The sequence below is a fragment of the Penaeus chinensis genome, chromosome 14, assembly GCF_019202785.1.
Source record: "Penaeus chinensis breed Huanghai No. 1 chromosome 14, ASM1920278v2, whole genome shotgun sequence".
Taxonomy (NCBI): Eukaryota; Metazoa; Arthropoda; class Malacostraca; order Decapoda; family Penaeidae; genus Penaeus; species Penaeus chinensis.
Window position 1 is genome coordinate 10,766,666 of NC_061832.1, and position 9,950 is coordinate 10,776,615.

Sequence of the window (9,950 nt, forward strand, 5' to 3'; positions counted from 1 at the left end):
GGGAAAGGGGGAGAGAGAGAAGAGATAGGGAGGGGGATGGAGAGAGGGGAGAGAGGGGGGAAGGAGCGAGGGAGGGAGAGAGAGAGAGAGAGAGAGGGGAGGGTAGGGGAAAGGGGGGGAGGGAGGGGGAAAAGGGGGAGAGAGAGGGAGAGATAGGAAGGGAGGGGGGGGGAGGGAGGGAAGGGAGAGAGAGAGAGAAGGAAGGAGGGAGGAGGGAGAGAAGAGAGAGAGAGGAGAGAGATAGAAAAAGGGGGGGGGGGGGGGAGCGGGGGGGAGGGAAGGGGAAAAGGGGAAAGAAAGAGGGAGGGAGGGGGGGGGGGGGAAAGGAGGGGGGCGGGCGGGGGGGGGGGGGGGGGGGGGGGGGGGAAAACTCAAAAAACATTAAAGTTCTTTATCCCGTCTTTCCTTCCTGGCCTCTCCCAAACCCCCTCCCCCCCCCCCTCCTCCACCCCCCCAACAACCCCGCCCCCCCCCCCTTACCCAACTCCCGGCCCCATTTTAAATTGGCCCCCCCGACCACGAGTAGCTACAAATCATTCCCTTCAGCTTTTTGTTTCGTTTTGTTTTATTTTTTTTTTTTTGCACTTCCCTCTCCCCGCTATTTGTTTTTTCTGTATTGCTATGTGTTTGTTGTTCGAATCCCTTTGCCCCTGGTTCTTGTTTTTTGTTATTACTGTTCTTGCTTGTTCTCTTCCTGTGAGTTTTGCTGTTCATTCTGATCTCTTTTTCCTGTGGGAATGAATTTAATATCGTCCCTGTGCAGATTCCTTTGTGAATCATATCCTTCCTCTCTTTCTAGCTCTCTATGTCTCTCTCACTCTCCTCACTATATAAATATATATATATAAATATATATATAAATATATATATCTTTCCTCTCTCTTCTCCTCTCTCTAGCTTTTCCCCCCCCCCCCCCCTTCTCCCCCCTCCCCCCCCCCTTCCCCCTCTCTCCAAGCTCCTATGTCTCCTCTCTCTCTCACTCTCCTCTCTCTCTCTCTCTCTCTCGCTCTCTCTCTCTCTCTCTCTCTCAATCTCTTATCTCTCTCCTCTGTCACTCTCCCTCCCCCCTCCCTCCTCCACCCCACCCTCTCTCCCTCCCCCTCCTCCTCCACTCCAGCTCTACCTCTCCACACTTCCTCCTCACTTCCGCCCTCTCTCTCACTTCCTCTCTCCTCTCTCCTCTACGGGGGGAGGGGGGGCCCTCCTCTCTCTCTCTCTCTCACTCTCACCTCCATCTCTCTCCTCTCCTCCTCCTCTTCTCCTCACTCTCTCTCTCATCTCTCACTATAATCTCTCTCACTCTCTATAAAGCTCTCTACTCTCTCCTCTCAGCCTCCTCTCCTCTTCCTCTACTCCTCTCTCTCCCAGTCGTCCTCTTCCCCATCCTCTTCTCACACTCCGCCCTCCCTCTCTCTCGCTCTCCTCCCTCCTTCCCTCCCTCCATCCTCTTTCTTCGTGATCCTCTCCCCTCTACTTCCTCAACCTCCCCTCCACCTCTCTCTCTCTTCCCGTCTCCCTTCTCACTCTCTCTCACTATCTAACTATCTACCTATCTATCTATCTATCTCTCTCCCTTCTCTCTCCTCTCCTCTCCCTCTCCGGACACCCTCTCCACCTCTCTCTCTCTCTCCTCATCACACACACCTCTCCTCTCCTCTCCTCCTCTCTCCTCTCATCAGTCCCACGTCCTCCTCTCTCCGACCTCTCTCTTTTCTCTTCTCCTCCTCCCCTCCACTCCTCTCACTCTACTCTCCCCTCTACCCCTCCTCACACAACTCCCTCTCTCCTCCCTCACAAGCTCCTCTGTGTCTCTCTCTCTCTCTCTTTCTTACTCTCTCCTCTCACTCTCTCTCTCTCTCACTCTCTCTCTCTCTCTCTCTGTTCTCTCTCTCTCTACCCCCTCCTCCTCTCCCTCCCTCCAACTCCCTCTCCTCCTCTCTCCTCCCTCTCACACACTTAGAAGCTCTCTCTCTCTATCTTCCCTTTCGCCTACCGCTCTTTCTTCTTTTCTTCTCTCCCTCTCTACCAATCATACTCTCCTCTCTACTCCTTCTTCCTCACTCTCACATCTCACTTCCTACAGTATCACACCCCGACTCTTCTCTCTCTCTCGCTGCCCTTTCTCCTTCTCCTCTTACTTTCTCTCCTCCCACTCTCTTTCTCCTCCGTTCCTTCTCCCATCTCCCTCCCTCTCTTTCTCCCTCTCTTTCCTCCTCTCTCCCTCTCTTTTTCCTCTCCCCTCTTCCCTTCTCCCTTCTCTTCCTTTCTCCTCCCTTCTCTTTCTTTTTCCCTCCTTCTTTTCTCTTTCCCCTTCTCTCACCCTCTCCCATTTTCCTCCTCCCCTCTTTCTTCTCCTTTCTAACCCAACCCCATTCTTTTCCTTCTCTTCTCTTTCTTTCTCTCTCCTTTTTCCCTTTTTTCCTCTTCTACCCTCCCTCATTCTATTCTTTTTCCTTTCCGCTTTTTCTTCCTCTCCTCCCCCTTCTTCTTCCTTCCCCCTCTTCCTCTTCCCCTCCCTCGGCTTTTCTCTTCTCACCCTTTTTCCCCTTCTCTTTCTTTCTCTCTCCCTCACTCCTTCCCTTCTTTCCTTTTCCTTTCTTTTTCTCCCTCCCTCTCTCTCCCCCCCTCTTCCTTTTCCTCCTCCTCTCTCTTCCTCTTCTCCCTTTCTCGTTTCCTTATGTCTCCTCCTTTCTCTTCTCCCCTCTACCGGATCTCTCCTCCCTCTCTCTCCTCCGCTCTCACTCCTCTCTCCCACCTCCTCCCTCATATTCCTCCTCTTCTTTCTCTCTTCCACTCTCCCCTCCTCCTCCTTTCTTTTTCTTCTTCCCCTTCCTCCTCTCTGTCTTTCTCTCCTCTCCCTCTCCTCTTCCTCTCCTCTCCACTCCTTTTCCTCTTCATCTCCTCCACCTCTCCTCCCTCTTCTCTATTCACCCTTTCTCCCTCCCTCTCCCTCTTCTTTCTCCTTCTCCTCTCCTCCTCTCTCCCCCCTCCCTCCTCTCCCTTCTCTCTCCTTTCTCTCTCCTCCCATCTCTCACTCCCCTCACCCTTCCTCTTCTTCTTCCTCTCCCTTCTTTTCTCTCCACATTGTTCCTCGTTCTTTATCTCCCCTCTCTACTCTCCCTTCCTTCTCTCTTTCTCTCGTCCCTTCTTTCCTCTTCTACTCTCCACCCCACCCTCCGCACCCTCTCTTCTTCCTCTCCCTCCTCTCCTCACCTCTTCTCCTCCCTTACCCTCTCTCCCTCCCCCTCTCCTCTTTCGCTCCTCCCTCTCTGCACCTTTTCTTCTCTCGCATTTTACCTTCTCCCAATCCCTCTCCTCCTCCTCCTTCATTCTTCTCCTTTCCAAAAAATAGAGAGAGAGAGAGTAGGTGATTCCTCTCTCCTCCCTTCTTTCCTTCTCCTTTCCACCCGCCACCTCCCTCCTCACCCAACCGCCACCACCTACATACCCATTCACTAACTACACTACCTTCACTTTCACTCACTCATCACACCACTACTAACTCGAACACTTCGGCACACAAACTAACACCCCACCACCCCCACACAAACACACAACACCATACCACAAACTAACTACACTAACATACACCCACAAAACCCCACCCAACACCTCCACACACTCCCACACTAACCCACCCACCTCACCTCTCTCGACCTCCTCTCTCACTCCCCTCCACTCTTTACACTCTCTACCACACTCCACAACACACACACCGCACACACTCGACGCCACCACACATTCACACTCTCTCTAACACACACACTCACCACACCACACACTCTCTACACCACGACACACACATACCACCTCACACTCCACTCGTGAAACACACTCTCTTCACATCATCCTAGCCACTCTCTCACCACACCTCTCCCACTCTCCCCTCACTCTCTAGGTTGTGTGTGTGTGTGTGATCATCTTCCATCTACTCCACTCTCTCTCTCTCTCCTCTCCACACCATCTCCTCTCCTCTCCCTACTCCCACTCTCACTTTCTCTACTCCTATGTTCTCACACTCTATACAACCTCTCTATCTCAATGGTCTCCTCCTTCTCTCTCAGCAGTTCTCTCAATCTCTCTTTCTCTCTCTCTCACCTCTCCTCTCTCTCTCCTCACTCCAACACCCATCTCTCCCCTCCTTCTCCCCTCCCAACTCAACTCTCCATCCACTCCCCCAACTCTCACCTCTACCGGTCTCTCTCACCACGAACTCTCTCACTCTCTCCACAGCCTCCCTCACCGCCACCCACAACAATCCTCGCCACACACCACCACAACCGCCAACACCTAACGGCACACCACCCACTCACCACTCGCACACCCATACACCACCTCACACCACCCCCATCACACACTCTTCATCCCTTACACGTCACACACACCCACTCTCACCCCCACACACACCTCACTACCACCACATCCCCAATCCCACAACCACCCAACACCTCACTCCACTCTCTCGAACACACCCACCCCACTCACACATCCACCCTCACACACACACTCTCACACTACTCTCATCCACACATGACACTCTATCTCCCCACTATCACCCTCCTCTCCTCCTCCACCACCCACAACTCATCACTACCACTCTACTCCGTCCTCTCTCACTACACACTACTCCTCTTCACCCACCTCATCTCCTCCCTCTCATCTCCACCACTCACCACTCCACCATCCTCCACACTCTCCATCCTCTCTCCCCACCCTCCACTCACTCCTCTCACGACTCCCTCCTCTCCCTGTTCTCCACACACCATCATACCTCTCCATCTCGCTCTTCTCACCCCTACACGCTCTCACATCTCTCACCCCTTCCTCACACACCACCTCACACGTCACACCACCCCGCATCTCCCCCACCCTCAACTCACCACCTCCGTCACTCTCTCGACTTCTCCTCCATCACTCCTACCCTCACTCCTCCACCTCTCACACTCTCACACTCTCACACACTACTCTCCTTGAACTCCTCTTCCACTCACCTCCCTTCCTCTGCCACTCCAAATCCGTCTCCCTACGCCCCACTCTCTCATCAACACTCATCAACACACTCTCACTCACTCACTCCACACACTCCTCACACCACCACCACTCCACCCCCCACCCCTCACACTCTCACACTCCCCACCCCTCACACACACCACAACATTCACATACACCTTCCACCACTCACACTCACACACACACTCAAAACCACACTCTCCCTATCCACCCCTTGCCCTCCCTCCCTCCCCACCCCTCCCTCCCCCCCACCCCACACCACCACTCCACTCTCACTACCACTCACACACACTTCCTTCTACACTACACACCACACACACACATCCCACTCTCTCTCACTCCACCACCGACCACTCACCTCACCCACACACACCACACACACACAACACCCACACCCCCCCACACACCTAAAGGACACCCACACACACACACTCACTCACTAATAAACACGCACCCCTCCCTCCCCTCACCCCCCTCACCACTCAACTCACACTCCGTCTCTCACCTCACTACTCGTCTCGCCTCACTCTCTCACCATCTCACACACCTCCACACCTCACACTTCCAACACCCCACCCCTACTACACACTCACACACTCACTGACACACTCACCTCCCAACACACACACCACATCTCCACCACACACACCTCCCACACAAACACACCGACACCCCACTCACCTCACACTAAAAAACATCACAATAAACTACCAAACACAGAAAAAATATTAATACAATACTACACACACACAAAAATACATACATGCCCCTACCTCAATTATCAATTATCAACCAACTAACAACTCAGAATTCACTAAAAAATGCCATCAAAACACAGTCCACACACACCCACGACCACATACACACCCCAACAATAAAGTGATATATAAAATAGATAGATCTAGCTATTCTAATAGATATATATTATATATATGTATATGAGAATATATTTAGACAGAGAGATCTATAGATATATATATATTGAGAGAGATTTTGTGCACGAGGTGCAATGATGTGCCTGTGATCGATGTGTGGTGTAAATTTAGGTAATTATTAATAAGTATAAACATATACATATAAAACATTTAATAACAATAAAAATAGACAAATATAAATAAATATAAAAGAACCATATTTGATTATGTATCTCTACAAATAGACATATAGATATACATAAATATGTGTGCGTTTTTATACATTGCACATGCTTAAATACACCGGCATTGGTTATAGGATAATATAAAATGGATTGGAGAATTATTTTAGGGGTAGCTGGTGGGGGGGGGGGGGGCTGGGAGGCAATACCTCTGGTTAACATGGCCGGTGAGGACAGGTGTATGAAATTCCAATAAACGACCGCGATCTACTCTGAAATGGATAACGAAGGGGTTGCCTATAAAGTTAAGAGAAATAAGTTACGTTGCAAGTACTTTTTGCACGAATTGTATTGCTTACATGCATACACACATACACTACGCACACATACATCTGATAACGAGCAAAATGATATGTAGCTATTGACCGATGGTCGTAGTGAAGAGGCAATTGTTCGTTCGAAAGGGGGAATGCATGGGCCAGAGCCTTGAGCGCGATGCCTAATGGTCCAAGTGGGCAATTTGCCAATTAGGTAATACTTGACAAAAATCCAAAAATTTGCAGATATATTTTCATGTTCGTATTTCAAAGCTTTATAGGCCTAACCTATTTTTTATAAAAAAAAAAAAAAAATCACAATAGGAAGATTTACTAACAGGCTCACCTCAGATCAGACCAGTATGTGTTTGTATGTACAAACACATACATATATGTGTGTGTATGTACACACAAACACATTCACATATGTATGTGTTCATTATTTATTCATTTATTTATCTATCTGTCTATCTAACTAACTACATATCTTTCTTATTTTTCTCTTTCTCTCTCTTCCACCTCCCCCCCCCCCTCTCTCTCTGTCTCTCTCTCTCTTCCACCTCCCCCCTCTCTCTCTCTCTCTCTCTCTCTCTCTCTCTCTCTCTCTCTCTCTCTCTCCTCTCTCTCTCCCTCTCTCTCTCTCTCTCTCTCTCTCTCTCTCCCTCTCTCTCTCTCTCGTCTCTCTCTCTCTCTCTCTCTCTCTCTCTCTCTCTCTCTCTCTCTCTCTCTCTCTCTCTCTCTCCTCTCTCTCTCTCTCTCTCTCTCTCTCTCTCTCCTCTCTCTCTCTCTCTCTCTCTCTCTCTCTCTCTCTCTCTCTCTCTCTCTCTCTCTCTCTCTCTCTCTCTCTCTCTCTCTCTCTCTCTCTCTCTCCTCTCTCTCTCTCTCTCTCCTCTCTCTCTCTCTCTCTCTCTCTCTCTCTCCTCTCTCTCCCTCTCTCTCTCTCTCTCTCTCTCTCCCTCTCTCCCTCTCTCTCTCTCTCTCTCTCTCTCTCTCTCTCTCTCTCTCTCTCCCTCTCTCTCTCTCTCTCTCTCTCTCTCTCTCTCTCTCTCTCCCCTCTCTCTCTCTCTCTCTCTCTCTCTCCCTCTCTCTCTCTCTCTCTCTCTCTCTCTCTCTCTCTCCCCCTCTCTCTCTCTCTCTCTCTCTCTCTCTCCCTCTCTCTCTCTCTCTCTCTCTCTCTCTCTCTCTCCCTCTCTCTCTCTCTCTCTCTCTCTCTCTCCCTCTCTCTCTCTCTCTCTCTCTCTCTCCCTCTCTCTCTCTCTCTCCTCTCTCTCTCTCTCTCTCTCTCCCTCTCTCCCTCTCTCTCTCTCTCTCTCTCTCTCCCTCTCTCTCTCTCTCTCTCTCTCTCTCCCTCTCTCTCTCTCTCTCTCTCTCTCTCTCCCTCTCTCCCTCTCTCTCTCTCTCTCTCTCTCTCTCCCTCTCTCTCTCTCTCTCTCTCTCTCTCTCCCTCTCTCTCTCTCTCTCTCTCTCCTTCTCTCTCTCTCTCATCTCCCCCCCCCCCCCCCCTCTCTCCTTCTCTCTCTCTCTCTCTCTCTCTCTCTCTCTCTCTCTCTCTCTCTCTCTCTCTCTTTCTCTCGGTGTCTCTGTACCCTCTGTGTCTTTGTTGTTCGTATTCAACCTCTGGCGCACCGGCCATTCTCATGAACATTTTGTAATCGCGTCCCTCCGCGCTTCCTCGTCCTCTCACGCTTTCCATCACAATCCATTTACTTCCCTCGACTCATTTCCAGGTCCTCGTTATCTTTTCGCTATCTATCGTGACGTCAGAGTAGTTGTTCATGTTCGTAATTCCTTTATGCAGCACAAAGAAGCGTTGTTTGTTCGCCTCTGGAAATTGGGTGATCTTTAGTTATTGCTATTTTGTCAAATATATTTCTTTCATTTAGTTTGAATATAACTAAGACTAAACCTTGTTGAATTATCATCATCCCTTCTAATTTCATATTCTGAAGCTCATTACCAACGAATAATAAAGATATTAGACCCACTCTAAGCTACCTGACGTAATCTTGAATTCCCTCAAAGTGGTCATTCTAACGAAGAGCGTCCGTGGCTTCGGCCGGAGCCTGCGTCGCCCGAGCCGCTCCTTCCCTCGCGAGCGCCTTGGCTTTGTCCCCGCGCCGGCCGCTTCCGCTTCGGTCTCATTATCACTCTTCGTCGCTTTTATCATTTTCATGGTTACTGTTTTGGTGACTGCACCTTGCTATTTTGACACTGCTATTAGTATTATTATCGTTATTAATTTTGTAATAAATATTACTGCCACAATTATTGTTATTGTTAACATTATTACTTTCATTATTATTATTGTTATGATTATTATTATTATTATTATTATTATTATTGTTATTATTATTGTTATTATTATTATCATTATTATTATCATTATTATTATAATTATTATTATTATTATTATTATTATTATTATCATCATCATTATTATAATTATTATTATTATTATTAATATGATTGTTATTGTTATTGTTATTGTTATTATCATTATTAGTATTAGTATTATTATCATTATTATTATTTTTATTATTATTATTATTATTATTACTATTATTATTACCATTACTATTATTATTATTAATATTATTATTACTTTCATTATTATCATTAGTCCTGTTATCATTATCGTCATTATTATTATTATTGTTACGATCATCATTATCATCATCATTGTTGCTATTATTATCATTATTATAGTTATTACTATTATTATTGTTGTTATTATCATTATTATTATTATTATTATTATTATTATTATTATTATTATTATTGTTTTTATTATTGTCATTATCATTATCATTATTCTTATTATTTTCTATTATTATTATCATTATTATCATTATTATTATTATTATTACTATTATATTTATATTAATAGTAATGAAGATAATAATAATTATTATTTGTTATTGTATCAATATTGATAGTATAAGATAATAACTATGATATTAACTATTATTTTTATTATTATTTTCATTATTATTATCGCTAATAATATTATTATTATTATTATCATTGTTAGTATTATTATATAACATTATATAATATTCTTATTTACATAATTACTACCATCATTGTTACTAACCTTATTATCATTATCATGATTGATATTGCTGCTGTTATCGTTTTATCGTAATTATCTCTATTACTATTATTATCACTATTGATAATACAATTAGCATTATTATCCTTGCTTTTTTGTTATTATTATTATAATTATTTTAACTAATATTGTTATTATTGTTGTTGTTGTTGTTGTTACTATTATTACTCTTACTTTTACTATTATCATTATTATTGTTATCATTATATTTCTTTGCTGTAAATATTATCATTACTATTTTTATTGTCGTTGTTTTAATGGTTATCATCATTATTACTTCTACTACTGATTCTTCTATTACTATTACAACTACTATCATTATTATAATCATTATTATTATTATCGTTGTTATCATTATTATTACAAATAACAAATTATCATTATTATTATTATTATTATTGCTATCATCATTAAT